The sequence below is a fragment of the Podarcis pityusensis genome, assembly GCF_964106645.2.
Source record: "Podarcis pityusensis genome assembly, chromosome: 7".
NCBI classification, from domain to species: Eukaryota; Metazoa; Chordata; class Lepidosauria; order Squamata; family Lacertidae; genus Podarcis; species Podarcis pityusensis.
Window position 1 is genome coordinate 48,184,650 of NC_138031.1, and position 18,218 is coordinate 48,202,867.

The window sequence follows — 18,218 nt, forward strand, 5'->3', positions numbered from 1 at the left end:
TAATCCTTAGAACTCTGAAAGGTAGGTCAGTTTATTGCCGGTGGAAAAGCTACAGCCAAAATGGATTGTCTGAAACCACATTATGAAACTGGCAGAAGCAAGATTCAAACTGGGGACTTGCTACTTCATAGCTCAGCCTGCTACTGGCCAAATTAGTAAAAACCTGCTAGTTTTAGTGTCCCAATTCACACACAACGCTGTCAAAACCATGGCTCAGCATGAATGATAAAGTTTGTGGTTACTTGAGCAAAAATCACAGCAGCAGCAGCTTTAACTTCTTCCCTGGTTCTGCGGCTGTTGCATTACCAGGAGCTAAGCCATGCTCTGGCTTAGCTTTAAGTGTGAACCTTGACTCATGGGTTTTTGTCTCCCTCAAATCACAACCAGTAAGCCAAGATCAAGACTTGGCTATAGCTCAGCTACAAACCTTACAGTGCCTGGATGCCCTTCATATAGAAGATGGAATATGCAGAGCAGGGATGGGGATCCTGTGGCCCGATGTTGATGGACTCCAACTCCCATCAACCGTAGCCAACGGAGCCAGTAGTCAGGAATGATGGGAGTTGTGGTCTGTTCTCACTCCTGTGCTAACACTGGAGTGTCTCATTCCCGGTGCATATAGCTCCAAGCTCCTCAAACCGGGGGGGGGGCACCCTGAAGTAGAAAGTGGCAAATGCTGCTTACAAAAAATGCACCTTACAAAAGGCCTGCAGGTCTTATACTGGTAAAAATGGTCCCAGGAATGTAATGGAATGGGATATATTTGTGCAACAAGTATACTCTATCTGCCCAACTCTGTAGAGGTTGTATTATTTCTGGTAATTAGACCCCCAGTTCCGTATGAATGTATCTCTCTGGGGACTGACTGGTTAGAATGTCAGATATTGAGTTTTGTGCATTGGAAGTACTATGCATGTATGATCTCAGTAATCCTTACAACAACCTTGTAAGTTTTGTAACTATTACTTAAGGTTTTGCCAAAGGCCACCTAGTGAGATTTGAATCATGGGTATCTCAACTCCTAGCATACAATTCTAGTCATCACACTACCTTGGCTTGCAAAGTACTGTCAATGAGACCTCTGAACCAAGTATATCAGTGGCATTATTTATATCTGTATTTTCCCCTTCCTCTAAGGAACTAGGGCATACATACTGGATTCTCTCTTTTTTTTTAAACGAACTCAAAACATGGGGGAAAGGAAAGGAAAAAGGCTAGAGAGTAGTTCAGACTCAGGGTCGGGGGGTGGGGGTGGGCAAGAGACAGAGATGAGTCAGCCTGCTGAAGAAGCCAGGGAGTCTGCCTCTCTTGCTGTGACCAGCTCCCCTCCTGCCTGGTTTCCAAGAACACGATGATAAATGAAGAGGGCGGAGCAAAGAGAAACAAGACAGTGGAGTCTTAGACTGCTGGGGAAGGAACCAGGGGAAGAACCTTAGAGAGCGGGAAGCTGGGGATCTTCAGTCCTCACAACTGCCTCATTTGAGCAAGACCTACTGGAAAGAGTTGCTGCCATCATTAGGTCTGTGCTATTTTGGTTTATCTGAATAAAGGGTTAACTTCACTGACACCAGGTGTTTTATTGCTGAGCTGCCCCTGGTCAGCTCCTGCTCCTGACAGCAGACAAGAAACAAAAGGCTTATAGAAAAGTGATCCATTTTTGAAATATATTGTGATATAAATTGGTATTATAAAGGTATAAATTTACATTAATTAATGAGGATAGGAGTGCATGGTACACCACATGTGTCCCTTTGGATTCCAGCCCATCTGGGCTTACAAAATGGTTAAGAATACAATACTTTCTTATTGTTGAAGGCATGGCACATTCCTGGTTCTTCTATTTCAAGTAGAGAGAACGGCATATTCACTTTACCTATGTATAAAATCTCCTTGCTGGGGTAAACAATCTTACCTTTGTTCTCCTCTTCTGAATTTCATTCCTTCCCTTTTCCTTTTTAAGAGATGAGATCACTGGTCTGAACATAATGTTCCAGATGAGCATGAGCTATTGATTTGTACCACAGACTTATAATAATTGGCTGCTTTTTTCCATATTATTCTTACTGAATCTTAGCTGAGCAGTAGTCTTCAATCAACTGTCCTCAATTACCCTTCTAATAAGATATCAGAATAGGGATGGAGTTGGGGAGTTACTAAAGCTGCAAAACTTACATGGCAATATTTACTCAGAAGTAATCCCCACTGAACTTAGGCTTTGAAGAATACATAATTTCATGCATAAATATTAATTGTTTTACCCAGTTAAAAACTTCTGTCATTCAAAACTTGGCAGTCTTCTAGCTAATATTACATGGAGACCGGACTGCCTGTGATGACTCAGTGGTTGTATATGCACATGTTCAGAAGTACTTGTTTCTTTACTACTGTTCAGCTGTTTCAAGTCTGATACTACAACCGTATAGTGCATTCAGAAGTAACGCCAATTGAGTTCAATAAGGCCTACTTCCAAGTAAGTGTGCATAGGATTGTATCCTATGCCCCCACAATGAAAACAGGTGTGCTGACCCCTGAATTTATTTCTATTTAGTAATAGTATTTACCTGCCTCTCTGCTCAACTTAGTTAAATTCCCTCAATATCTTATTTGTAGTTTACTATTAGGGATGTGCACAATTCTCAAGGTTCACCTTGTATCTGTGTTTTAAGTAAGTAAGTAAGTAAGTAAGTAACCTGGTATATTCTCAATACTCTCTCTGCTTCAATCCGTACCGCTCTTTCTAAAATGAAGATCTGTGCTCCCCTATTATTATTATTACTAGAGCAATCAAAAATCAGCTATAATTTTGACTCCTTTTGACTAGTGGATGGAATTTACATTAAGCCTTCTAGCATGGATTCAGCCTTTCAGAATTCATTTCCCCACAATAATCCTTTACGAGGGAGAAGGGAGATTGTGCTCTTTCTTACTGTAAAATGAGTGGTGTGGAATTTGGATTGTACAATTTTGAGAATTTTGCAGATTCATCTCAGACCTTGGACACATTCATAGCATACTTTTAAAGTGCTGTCCTACCACTTTAAGCAGTCGTGCCTTTCCCCAAAGAATTCCAGGAGCTGTAGTTTGTTAAGGGTGCTGATGGTTGTTCCCCAAAACATGTAATTATTGGGTGCAGCTTAACACAGTAACCATTCTTCTTTTGATCTTTACTGAGAAGGCAGAAGACAATTCAGGAGCTGTTGAGTAATTAATGAGATCTAATGTGTACTCTTTCTTTGCTTCATTTATATGCATGGATTATGTACTCTTCTGAAACTGCAATAAATTTATGTGCAATAAATTATCCTAAATTAGTGGAACTATAATGCATCTTTCATTGCTTTAGACAGTGTATTACTTAAATAATTATACCAAAAACTATAAAAAGGCAAAAGGGGTCTCATTTTCACCCTCTTCTTTTAAGATTGGTAACATTTTTATCTAGCCTCTTCCAGAAAAATGTAGCACCTGGAATGTGACAATGGTGATGCTTAGCTATGAACTGCAGCAAGATTTCACATCCCTGTTTTGTTCCATTGGACAGGAGAATTTCAGATCAGGCTTCTACTTCAAGCAGTTATATTACATTCCAGAGTTTTCAGAGCACAAAATGAGAAATTTTGCTTAATTGTGCTTAATTAGAAAAAGAAAACTTTATTGCTAGGTAGGAGGTGAAAATTGTATAAAACTCAGGCAACTATAATTAAATGCAGAATGTAGCCTTAAAGCAGGTGCCCTCCTAATGTTGCTAGACTACACCTCCCACAACCCCTGGCCATTTGGCCATGCTGACGGAAACTGATGGGAGTTGGAGTTCCTCAACATCAGGAAGCCTTCCAGCCTCACCTTGTACTAAAGTAAAGTCTGATTTAAAAAACCAGCGAGTTTTAGGAGTACTTAACTTTGCAGAATTGTTTTACTTTAAAAGGCAAGTTCAGTTGAGCTGCTTTATTTATCCACAGAGAAGCAAATTTCCTACTGCCCATCTACCAAAATCCTAATGGACATTTCTGCATTTTGTTGGGAAATTATTTACTATCAGACAAATATTACAACGGTTGAAGTAACATGGATTAATTCAGGGACATTTTACCAAATAGGAATACGTCACATAATTCCTGCATTGAAGACTCAGATTATTGTTTATGGAGGGAGAAAGTGGATTTTTAGGCTGCACATGTTCAATAAATACTTCATATGCCTAGAAGCCTGAGGCCTTGAAAAATAGTCTAAAGACCCCAAAAGAATTGTTCCTGAATTCAGAGCACTTTTGAAGGGATAACTAAGTTGAACTATCAGATTTATGGAGAAAAAAATAAAAAGCAATTTAAGATATATTAAAAATGTTAAATTAAAACACACACACCAATTTTGTGCTACATTTATACTGAAGAACAATCATGGTAACCTCTGAAAACAATCAGAATTGTATGTAGCAGTTTTGAATATTATACTTGTGCATAATCAGTGTCCTTCCTTTAAGGTCCTTTTATTATGTCTGCACTGCAGATAGATTTATCTTTGTATGTTTATATTTCCCGATTATCATACTGCTTGGGCAGGCAAGGACATTACGCCATAAAACAGAAAATTGTTAAATGCCAACTTATTTTTCCATTTTATCAGGGTGCTTTTCTACAAATAAATCAACTGACTTCAGTGGAATTTTAAAACAGGTATACTTATTATCATTATGGCAGTTTTTACCCTTCCAATTTATTTGTGTAAACTGACAATTTGTTTTAAAGTATTCTGGAAACTGATTGGATTTGGTAACCAATTAAAAGTAAAACGTGATTAAGGGTTTTAAGCATTGTGCTCTGCTGCTGTCAATGCAACTTTGAACTCAACATTACCATAGAATGTAATACCCAGGCTACAGGGCTGATTGTTTGAAAATGCTGAAACAGTATAAATGAGACCTCAAACAAGTTAACAGGACATGCTGACTGACTGCCTCAGAAAACAAAACGAAGGCCACCATTCTTCCAAAGAATGCTGCTTCCACAGAACATGACAAATGCAAAAAACCATTATGAAAGCTATTGGCAGAGACATAAGAGAAGATAAATGAGAGACAATTATATTGTTGGAAAGGAACCGCGAGTCCAATCTATTAGTTTTATATAGTACTATTATATAATACAATCTATTAGTATTAACTAGAATCTAGTTACTCAGTTAACTTATTGAAGGGGTGTATCTAAAATATAAATACCAGGCTGTGCAAAATGTTAGCTCTACTCAGAGTATACCCACTTAAATTAATGGACATGATGGGCAGGACAATGCAAACCTATCCTGGCTTTACTCAGTGGTGAAACCACCATATCTGCAGCCCCATTGTCCATGCCAGCCAGGGTAGTAGGCAGCAAATTCCTGGGCCCACCTAGAGCTGGTACAGTGCGGACTGACTCAGGATGCAGCAGATCTAGGGCTGGCTCAATGTCCCCACTCTCTGCAAGTAGAGGCTAGTAGGGATGGGTGGAGGGGCAACCCACAAGCTGGAGCAAAGGAAGGTTGGATTGTAGCCTACTTTAGATCATTTGATTTTAGTGGATCTACTGCAAATATAACTTAGTGGGATACAACCCAATGATTTGGATCCCTAACTTCCATAACTGAAGCTCTGCTCGTGGGATAGGCCTTTCTCACCCTTCCCTTCCTGTTTCAATGCACTGCACATGCTCCTTCAAAAGTATTTCTCAGGTTTGGAAGATCTTCCAAATGAGCATGAGATGTAGCATGGATGTGTGCTCCCCAGTGGTGTCAAGGAGCAGGAATGGTCTGGGACAAAGCACTGACACTTATTTCAGGAATGATTATGTTATCTCTCAGGGAATTATTTGCCAGTCCTCTGCAGCCAAATAAATAACTCTACTTTGAAAACTTTTGAGTCCAACAAAACACTTCATCAGGCTAAATGTTAATTCAAAGCTGGGGGAAGGGTGTGAGAAGAGAGCTGGTCCACTAATGAATGCATAATATCGGTATTGCAATAAGACTCTGGATTGCTGTCCCTTTCACTTTCCCCCAGAATAAAACAGGGATTTACATTCTGATTCCTAGTCCAATCTGGAAACAAGACAGGAAGTTGAGGATATTTACTCACCCTAGTAACTATTGGTGACTTCACATAACACCTGCCTTGGTAATCTGATAATCTGCTAAAACTCGTAACTTGTACTTTGACTAAAAGTAATTTGATAAACTACAGAAGCTTTGGGAAGCTTCCCAAATGGGGGCAGGGGACCTCTGACCCTCCAGATGTTACTGGACATCAGCTCCCACTCCCCTAACATGAGGCTGATAGATGAGAATATCTGGAGGTCCAAATGTTCCCCACCCCTCTTCCTGTGTCTTAAAAAAAAATCAGTTCATGAGGTTTGTGAGATAGGAAATTGAAGCAGGAAAGATCTGTGCATATAATGAACAAACACTTTCTGCTAACAGAATTGTCCTCTGTTTACAGCTAAGCACCTGTAGAATCAAGCCTGTTTCCCCACACTGTTATATCTAAAAATATAACTGGGACCTGATGGTGATTTTTTTTTATTAACTATTATCTAAAAATAATAAAATTATTTTTATTAAATCATTCAATCTCTCTCCTGCCCTTTCTCCCAAACACATCATGACCCAGCAGTCACATGCAAATCTGACATGAAACTGAGAGACACTCTCCGCCCCCCATCCTTAAAATGCACGTCTGGAGAGACAGCATCAATCCAAATCAGTTCTTAGGCCCACTTTTGAATTTGTTTCTCCACAATATCATACATTAATGAATATAACATAAGAAAATATTTCGGCATTTCTATAGCACCTAATCAACTGTGTCCCCCGAGCAATTCACAATTTTAAATTCACATTATGTGGATTTAATGAAACATGAGAATAGAACTAATGCAATTTTCATGAACATAGAAGTCTGTATTTCAAGTATACCTTGCTTACAGAAGTTTAGATACTACGTGAGCTCTCTCCCTACAGATACAAGTGGAATCTACACACATTTAAAAAGTTCTGAAAATGCTTTTTTAAAAGCTTTAAAAAAATACATCTAGTGTCCACAGTGCTCATATGAAAAGTCCGTGAGTAAATAAAATGTGTATATAAGCAGCTGGCTGTGACTGATAAATTGGCCCTCAATGAGGTTTCTATCTGTTTCTTATGTCACATCATGAAACTATAGAACAGGGTTTCCCAAGTTTGGGTCTCTGGTTGTTTTTGGACTACAATTCCCATCATCCCTGACCACTGGTCCTGCTAGCTAGGGGTGATGGGAGTTGTAGTCAAAGACAGCTGGAGACCCAAGTTTAGGAAATCCTGCTATAAAATATAAGTCATTATCTTTTGGGTATTTTTAGGGGAACGAAGGATTTCACGAACATTTTTAAAGTGTGTAAGTCATCTTCATCATATATTAATTAACATTTACACTAACTACTTATCTATGCAGCTTTCCTGTTTGATAGACAGGGAGATATTTTGGGCACCTTAATTTTATTTATTTGTTTATTTTAAAAGTTAACAAGATAGTAATAAAATGATTTTTAAAAATTTAAAAAAAGATCTGGGACACTAATTTCACATTGCTCTCAGTACTCTTAAGTACTTAACAATCTGACTTTTTTTTTACTATCCCAGAGAAAAATACTCCCCTTAATCCCTTTTTCTTAGCAGCTCTTTACTATTTCCATGTTGCCCTTTCTGAGAAGTGCAACCAACAGGCATGATCGGAAGAGCATGTTCATTACGCACTTCACTTCAAGAGGCCAATTAACTGCTTGTTGCTAAGTACAGACTGAGTACACAAGAAAATGCCAATGTGAGTATCCCCACACGTGTCAATGTAGGAGAGTTATTATTTATGAATTCCCTTTTCTATGTACCAAGATGATTTACAAAACATGTAATAAAAGCAGCTAAAATTAGTTTTTAAAACAGTACAAAAATAACTCAAGATGGTTTATAAGCAATACAACTAACAATACAACTAAGGCAGAAACCTTGCATCCAGTTGGGAAAACCGTGTTGAGACAAAAAAAGTCTTCAGTTGTTTTCAGAAAGTGCAGATAGTGGCCATGTGTTGTACCTCAACAGGAATGCTGTTGCACAGAACAGGGGAAGCCACACCAAAAACCTCTGCCCTGAGTTACTGTGGAGCAGGCTTCTGATACTCTGAGGACTTGAAGGAGAAAGTCACTCTAGCCATCATTCAGGCTGTTTCCTAGCATGTAGCGCTGCACTATACCAGGTAGCAAAACGTGCTCCACAGTGTTAGAATGGGCGCTAAGGATTGCACCGTTCCACAGCAAGATTAGGGCTTCTGCAGCTCTATGCTCCACAAATAAGGCACATTCTTAAAAATTTGCAGCCATGTTCTCTGCTGTATGGTTAAGATTTGTCAGCATTACTTGCCTGTTCTAGTTCACAGGGACATCATGCAGGATTGGACTAGAAGACCCTTGGGTACCTTCCAACTCTATGATTCCATGTGTTATTTGAAACATCTATTTCAACATATTTCTGTGCCTTTTCCTATCCAAAATATGCTAGGCATTTGCTAACTTCATTCTACCCCGCATACCTTTTCTTGTTCTTCCTAGCACAGGTATATCCGTGGTGGCATAATTAAAGTACTTATAGTGGCTGTTCCATTTGAAACACCCCACAAAGGTAAGTGATGGCTTGGAGAAAATGTCTTGCACCCTTTGCAACATGCTGCATACATATGCTGTCTGGAGAGAACCACTACAGGGAATTATTCAAACAGACCTCATAACAGCTATTTTATTGTAGGCTACTTAGATTGTCAGTCTGCTTGTGTTGCTATGCAACAAGTTCTTTTCAGAATTTTGGAGACAGTACCCGAGAACTGTCCTGATCCATAGTACACACACTATTCATTCATTCATTCATTCATTCAATCGCTATCCTGACATGTTCTCTGGCCAGCTTGGGTGTTGTTATGTTTTTAGGTTCTCAAACTATACAAAAATGCATGTAAACTATAAGAACCTCTTCAGATATGTTTACTCTTGCATATATCTTAAAACTGCAATCCTATGCATACTAATCTAGTTTCATATCCTAATGAACTAAGTAGATATGTACATATATGCTTCAGGTTAAGAACTTTGCTTCAGGATAAGAACAGGTACAGTGGTACCTCGGGTTAAGTACTTAATTCGTTCTGGAGGTCCGTTTTTTTTTTTTAAAAAAATGATATTTATTGAAAATTTTTGAATTACAAAAGAAAACAAAGAAGAGAAAGAGAAAGAAAAAACAAAGAAAAAACAAACCAGTCAAACAATACAGATTAATAAAAATCAAAATCAAAAAATAGCACAACACGCTCAAAAAATAAAAATATACCACAAACATTTAAAAACAAATCCAATAATCTCAAATCCTTAACTGTCATTACCTTCTTTCTTTGACCTCCTCCTCCTCCCTTTTTTTGTATCCTGGTTATTAATTGTCACAGCAAATCCTTTCCATACTTCATAATATTCTGTCATTACTTTACCTTACTCTATTTTAATCTTATCTTACTATAAAAACCTTAAAGCTTAAAACTTAAATCTTATTTTTACCAATTTCTCATAACCATAATATTCTTACATAATTCTTTAAACATTTTTGCTAAAGCCAAATAATTTCGTTCCAACATTTTTCTAACGTTCATCAATTTTATAAAACAATCCTAATAAAAAAGTAACAAAAAAGAAACAATCCAATCTTCATCCAGCGTCTCTTCCTCCTGGTCCCGGGTTTTGTCGGTCCTTTCTATCTCATCAATCTAGCGCATTAACCTGGCAATCTTATGTCCGAGGCCCTTAAGTCCCTTCCATGTCCCTTCCGCAGCTCTTCTTCATATTTATAGCTGTATTTTCCTTTATCTCCTGCTCCTTTCACTCTTGGGAACTCCAGCTTGACAATGCTTTTGACCCATCTCGACAAATCAGCCCCTTTTCCATAGTCCAGACTAAGCTCCATGTGGTATTTAAGAACATGTTTCAAAGTCCCTCCAAAATTAAGAGCCCCCACAACCCCAAACATCTCACGGCCCATTGCCAGACTTGAAAAGTCCAAACCTCCCTGCATAGGGGGGTCTATCCAACCCCCCATTTCCAAACCAAACCAAACTTTATCTTTCCAAATCTGGCTTTTACCAAGTTCATTTGTCAAATCCAAGAATTCGTGTTCCTGCTGGGCCACAGCTCCCTCCATCTCTGGTGCCCAAGATTCAGAAACATCCTCTTCCTTCATCTGTTCTGTCAGGGCACACTCCTGATCTGATTCCTGGGTGGGCTCTATATAATTTCCCACTGCCTGTCCAAAATTTCTGATCCCATCAGTCATAAAATCCGTCTTCTCATGTAGCTGTTCCAGTAGGGCACTTGTTTTACAGAAAACACACAACAGAGCTTCTGAATACATTGTCCTGCAAGGTCAGAAGTCTATTCCCACGATCGTAATCTGTGACAGCTGCAAGCTCCCCGATTCAGAATTGGTTACAGTTTCACAGGCTCCCTCTAGGGGAAGAACTTCTGTTTGTTCTTTTCTTTTAAAAACAGATCTAACAACAAAGTTTCCTTTTTCAGATATTTTGTCAATATTTGTTCCTTTAAGATGCGAAGGGGAACAATGGAGTCACTATGTTTCTCTTCTTTTAGCTATCTGTCAGAAACGTTTGTCTCTGGTCAATGAGCTTCAAATAACGTCAGTCCTGACACCCCGCTCCAGGATCAAGACGGTGGAAAGTTACTTTGCTTTACACTCACTTCTGCAGGTTTAAACAGTCCGAAAAAAATACCCCCTCTTCTCCTGCTTCCGAAGGGGGTTCAACTATTTAAAATGATGAAAGTTGATCCTTTACAAGCGATTTTCAGAACTCTAGTTTACCATGTCTTTGCTTTAATCTATCTACAAAGAAACGGAAGGCTGACTTCCTGTTTAGACCTTCCCGTTTCAGTGCCAAATTAAAATAAACTTTTAAGTCCAATTTTCCTTTCAGCTCACAAATCCTTATTTAAAGTCCAATTGTCCGAAATTTAAGTACTCACGGGTGATTGTTTTAAAAGCCAAATTGTCCCAGGAAAAAGGCAGTGCTCTCCAGCAACAGCTGTGCGGCTTCACTCCACGGAAGAAGCAGTTGACTCTCAGCACCGCGCCACTTCCCCCTCTTCGCTCTGGAGCCCGTTAGTGGGTTCCTTTGCGGGTTGGGGGGGCGCTAAAGGTGCCCGCCGAGTCCCATGGTCACAGGCTTCATCCGCCTGTGATTTTTGAATGGGTCCCCGCTTCGCCATAGCGGAAAAGACCCGTTTCCCGTCGAGCTGGTCCCTCCAGATCAGAGGGAGTCCGCCATTACCGATGGCGCCACCCCGGAAGTCGGAGGTCCGTTCTTAACCTGAAACTGTTCTTAACCTGAAGCACCACTTTAGCTAATGGGGCCTCCTGTTGCCGCTGTGCCGCCGGAGCATAATTTCTGTTCTGATCCTGAAGCAAAGTTCTTAACCTGAAGCACTATTTCTGGGTTAGCGGAGTCTGTAACCTGAAGCGTATGTAACCTGAAGCGTATGTAACCTGAGGTACCACTGTATAGGATTGTGATGTTAATCACAGAATAAACCTCATTTACTTGTTCTACACATACAATTGCTCTTTGCAAACTTTTCAGGTCTTTCATTTTCAAAAAGGTCAAAAGCTAGTATTGTCTTCATTACATTGAAGCATTTGTTCATCTCTAATGCAGTGGAATAAATGCTTCGTGGCATGGCAGTCATAGTTTCCTACATCAAACAAGTGAAATACTAATGACATTTTCCAGCTCAGTCTCCAAACTGATCCACAACTTTTGCATGCAATGATCAATTATATACTCAGAATCTCAGCTGAATATTTATTGAAAATGGATGGCCACAATCATCGCTTTTGTGTTCATTGAAAGGATATCCTACAAATCTTACAGTCAGGCTGGTATGTAATATTTTTAAACATCATACAAAAAGGAGGCCCTTTTAATTCTGTAAAATCAGTGATGTAGGCTCAGTGTGATAAACTAACCTACTTAGTCAACAGCATTCAGGCACAAAATCCACAAACTAAATTAAAACATCTCTGAGGTGTATGAGCATAGAAAAGAAACTACAGTACAAACCGGAATCCTTCTACTTTTCTTTAGCAATGTTATCTTTATGGATAAGGAAGAAAGTTGTTTGCAGCAAGAAAATGAAATCCACAACTGTAGTCTGTACAAGCATGTTGTTGTTTTTTTTCCATTTGTTACCAACTTCAGTGACCCCCATTTGTGCTATCAAACAAGAATCCCATAGCTAGACAGAAGTGATTCAATGAAGCAGTAGAGCAAATGACCACCTCTAACAAAACACGACTAGGAGCTCTCAGACTAAAGAATCATGGAACTCCATATTCTGAAGGAGTGTCTCCACCCCCATTGTTCTGCCTGGACACTGAGGTCCAGCGCTGAGGGCCTTCTGTGGTTCCCTCACTGCGAGAAGCGAAGTCACAGGGAACCAGGCAGAGGGCCTTCTCGGTAGTGGTGCCCACCCTGTGGAATGCCCTCCCATCAGATGTCAAAGATATAAACAACTATCTGACTTTTAGAAGACACCTGAAGGCAGTCCTGTTTAGGGAAGCTGTTAATATTTGATGAATCATAGTATTTTAATATTCTGCTGGAAGCCGCCCAGAGTAGCTGGGGTAGAAATAAATTATTATTATTATCATTATTAAGTCTAGCTATGATAGACATAAATCTTAAGGATGCCACATGTCAGGCAATTATAAAAGCAATTCTACACCTCTTTCTTCCATCCCCTTACCGGACAATACCTAAACTAATAAGTCCTCTCTATATATATTATTACCAAATTGGCTATATCATTCAGTATGAGCTGTAACAAAATTGATCAAAACATCTATTCTGATTGACTGGTGCAATCCTGCATTAATTCATTTGAAAAATATATAACTAAATGCATAAAATCAAATAAAACCAAAAAAGAACAAGCTGGAAATGAAGCCAAAGATTCATGGAATTGTTTATATCATGTTTTGACCTAAGTTTTACAAACCAAAGTATCTGTACAGACAACATATACAGCAATGGGAATAAAGAGTGAACATTCATGTGCATACTTTTGCCTGCATGTACACATTTAACTATATTTCCTTTAAGTGGAACCAGTGCCACAAACTCAATACATGCTTGTTCTCGCAGGTCTCACTCACCAAAGGAATAAACCTGGTCCTTATTGATAATGAGGCCCTAAATAATTATGGTCTCTTGAGGAAATTATCTTGGTTAAACAGTTTGATAGGCAAGTGATTACTGACTAAATCCTTATTCATTTTGCTTCATTTTCAATGAAAATAATAAAGGCCATACAAATAAACAAATAAGTTACATCAATAGTTCTTCTTCTTCATGCTGCCTCCACTGCTTATATGCATATTGCTCTATATTTAAGAAATTTCTCAATTTGTTAGGAGCTATACATCATATACATGGTATCCATTTTTCAAGACAATCTATAACACTTCCTTTGAAACTAGAAGCCGAGAGCAGTGGCGTAGCGTGGGTTGTCAGCACCCGGGGCAAGGCAAGTAATTTGTGCCCCCTAACCCGTGGATTTGTGCCCCCTAACCCGTGGATTTGCGCCCCCTAACCCTAACCCCCAGATGTTGCGCCCAGTGTGGCCGGCCCCCCCGCACCCCCCACGCTACGCCACTGGCCGAGAGCCAGTCTGGTGTAATGGTTAGAGTGCTGGTATAGGACTTGGGAGACCACAGAGTTTGAATCCCCATTCAGCCATGAAGCACACTGAGTGACCTTGGACCAGTCACTCTCTCATAGCCTAGCCTATCTCATAGGATTGTTGTGAGGATGAAAAGGGGAGGAGGAGGAAGAGGAGGAGGAGAACCATCTATGCCACCTTGAGATTCTTGGAAGATAAAGGTGGTATATAAATGCAATAAATAAATAAATAAGTAAAATGAAAGCTGTATCCAATGTTACTCCTACTCAAAGTAAACCCACTCAAAATAATGAACACGACTAACATGGGTCTATTCATTTATCTACTCCAAATATTAGCTATATCTCTGTTCCATCACTCATATTCAGTTGAAGTTTCACTTTTATCAATTGTTGTGCTAAGTCATTGAAACGAAATCTTTCAGTAGCATGCTCTGCAATTCCCAAGACACCTACAAATTGTCAGGATTGGTGTGTTTTTTATTCAGCTCTGTCAAGCAGATGAAACTGTAAAGCTGTGCAAAGAGTAACAAAACCAGCAAGAAGCTAATGACTTTCTAAGCAATCATCATTTTATCTCAGTCAAAGCCCAAAAGGCTTCTTAGGCACACACTCTGCACTGACTCCACTTTCAGAAACACTAAGCTCATTCTCTAAAGTCAAAATTGTGTGGATAATCAATCAGCTTCGAGGAACTTCAGTATGCTCTAACCCAGTCAAATTAAACAAAACAGGCAGGAAATAAAACAGAATTATTCCAAAATTCTAATTGGGGAACATGGTCATCTGACTGCCAGCTCCTAAGGTTTAGGATCTAAGGGATCACTATTATTTGTTATTTGTGTGAGCATTCTGCTATTCCGTTCCTGTTCTGGGCTCTGTGCAACTTGAATTTCTATGAATAGGTTGTTATTGGAGGATATAACTAGGTAAGATTAAATACAAAATGTGAAATATACTAAATTACTTTTTTAGTCTATAAACTCTGAGTTCTACCCAAAGTTGTCTTCCCTAATTCTGCCTGATAGTCATTATTGGCATTTTTATCCAAGGTTCTCATCACTTTCAAATCCAAGATTTCATTAGTTCCTCCTTCCTCACCCCAATATATCTGTTCCACACAATGAGTGGTATGCAACTAAGTTTTATTCAGAGTAGATTTATTTAAATTAATGGACCTAACTTAGTCATATTAATTCATTTCAATGTGTCTACTCAGAGTAAACCTTGAAAATCAAACCATAAAAGAAGTAAACAGGCAGGAACTTGGGATACCCAGTTGCCCCAAAATCAGCAGAACGAACACCATGAGGTTTCTTGAAACTGGGCATCCTATGATGTTAATTTTCTTTACTAGTGATGTGTTCCACATCAACATACACTTAACCTAACCAAATTATATTTGAGAGAAATAGGAATGCCTGCTTGGTCTCTTTAGAACATCATTCCCTTTCTTGAATCCCAGCTGAAAATGTATCATTGTAGTGAATGTGATATTGTCATAATGCTATATATTTAATTGATTTGTCTATGTAACAAAACCATGAGACAAAAATAAAAGCCAATGAAGACTGAGAGCAATGGTTATGAATGTGATCATGACCAATTCATTCACATATTGCCATCACTCTGTGGGTGAACACTTCCATCCTCTTTCAGTGCAGTGTCCAACCCATTTCCCAAAGGTGTTTCTTCCTCTTCTGAGCCACTGTCAAAGGTGTTACCAAAAACTTTCTCTCCTTTAGGCTTAGTCCATCTAGAAATCTTCTCATCTCAACAGAATATTGGATACTACTTTTCTGAAAATCCCAGATACATAGGAGCCAACTCTACAGGATGAGGTCCATTCAGCCTGCCCCCCACTAAAATATTTGAGGGGGCCAGGTGCCTCCAAAGTTGATTGCCGTCACCATTCAAATGGTGTGCGTGTGCCATGGTCCATGGTTGTGTGATTGATTTTGTTGGGCAGGGCTTACCTGCTCCCCTGCAAATATTTTATTCAAATTAGCACCCCTGTCTAGATGCTAGCATCTGATTTTTTAAGGCAATTCATTTTTATTTGGAATCTATTCTTAAATGGGAAAAGATAAAGACAAGATTAAGTCCAGCAGTATCTTCATGGTAATAAATTATACAGAGAAATAATGGCAATGAATTTGAGGAAAGTTTGAGCGCAAATAAAATTAGTAAGATGGAAGCATCTAATTAGAGAGGAGAAATTTATTCATATCAAGAATTAAATGAAAGGAGAGGTAATCACAGATTTTGATTATAACAGTTTATTTTTCAATTAAGGAAACGGGTTTCAGAATAAATTGAGAAAGAACAATTTAAGGGGTAATGTTTTGAGAAACTGATTAAGCAAGAAAAGGGGATATTGACATCTAAGATATACAATATATTAACAGGTATTAACAACTGGTGAAACAACCATTGTGATAAGTGGGGAGTAGATTTAAGGAAATATGTAGCAGGTGAGATACGGAGAACAGTGAAAGCATAATCCTAACCACATGTTTTCAGAAGTAAGTCCTAATGAATTTGATGGTGCTTATCACCAGGTAATAATCTCCCCACCAACCTCATCCTGTCCTCAGGCAGGTCCCCCTCCCACCTTCTTACTTATTTCCAGTCTCCGTGTTGCCCTTGTAGAACTCAGCAGAAAGAAGGATGGAGACAAAACTAGAACTAGTTGGCCCTGTCTCCTTTCGCTATTGGCCCTTCTGTCCCACCACTCCCAATGGGCACCAATGGGACTACTGGTGCAAATGCATCCTGCAGTCTATATAAACCAAATTGGAGAGAAAAGTTCTAAGATGTCAGCACAAAAGAAGGGATTGAATGTATTTCATTTACTAATAGCAGTTACACACACACTCTCTCTCTCTACACACACACACACACACACACACACACACAGTGGTACCTTGGGTTAAGAACTTAATTTGTTCTGGAGGTCCATTCATAACCTGAAACTGTTCTTAACCTGAGGTACCACTTTGGTTAATGGTGCCTCCTGCTGCCGCCGCCACGTGATTTCTATTCTCATCCTGAAGCAAAGTTCTTAACCCGAGGTACTATTTCTGGGTTAGCGAAGTCTGCAACCTGAAGCGTATGTAACCTGAGGTACCACTGTATTACAGCCCTGCTTAGCCTCACAAATAATATGAATTGCATTAGATAGGAAACATCTAAAGGTTAACCTATTCCCCCCATCCCAGCCCCGGTATTGGCATATACATTTTTAAAGTGGCACCAACAATCTGAAATCTAACAAGTTTATTCTAAAGTTCTTCTTTGTCTATGGCATTCAAGGGCTCCATAAGGTCAATAAATGCCACAAAAAATGTAGAGTTCCTGACATACTCATAATTTTCTACGAGTACAAAGTTGTGATCAATAGTGAAACAGTTAGTCTGAAAACTGTCCTTTCGGAAATCTGTCATATTCCAGGGCCCATTCTTCTGTAAAATATTTGTTGCTTTGCATAAAATTTGACATATTATTCATCAAACTAATGGGCCTGTAGTTTGAAGGTGACCCTCTTAACAGGCTTTTTAGAAACTTTACTGATATTCTAGAGATATGTAGCCAGTTTAGCTCACTAGTTGGCTGTAAACAATTCTCTACCAGTTTCAGTTATTTTTAAATTCTCACTAGATGGTCCATCAACCCTCAATCTCTACTTAAATTTTCCACCACTAAAAAAATGGATTGGTAACTTCATTGCAAATGAAATGGAAGTGTAGAGACTGTCTGTATATATTGAAGATATTAGAAATGTCATTCAATGCCAGTCTTGAAACATTAGTATGTGATGAATTATTATCCTAGTTTCCACTCTGTTTCCAGAAGGTGGCACTAATCTCCAGTATTCAGCACATTATCTAAATAAAGCCATCTATGTCTCTGATAAGAGATCTTTTATTCCAGTTTGTCTCTGGGTTTTCTTTGAAACCCAATTCATGTTCCCTGTGAAACTGATATGACCCTAGGAGATTTCAATAAACAGTTACAATCTAGATGTAAACTTTTTTTTTTTAATGATATTTTCATTCCATTGGTTTACCAGATGCTACAATCACCAGTTCTGGGGGGCTAGGTGAACAGGAAGATAAAACCATTCTAAGACTCTTAACTGTAACATGAAAGAAATAGCCACTAACCTATTAGAGTTCTCTGAGAGTGTGAACAAGCATATAGATAGAGGTGATCCAGTTGACATAATCTACGATATCGTGGTGCTGTTATACAAATATAATAGTGCAACTCAGGGGCATCCAGGAAAGCTGAATGTTGGAAGACTCAGGACAGACAAAACAAAGTCATTCACCCAGCACAGAGTTAAATGATGGCATTAACTCTGACAAGATGCAGGAATGGCTAGCAATCTGGATAGCTTTAAAACAGGAGTAGACTAGTTCATGGGACA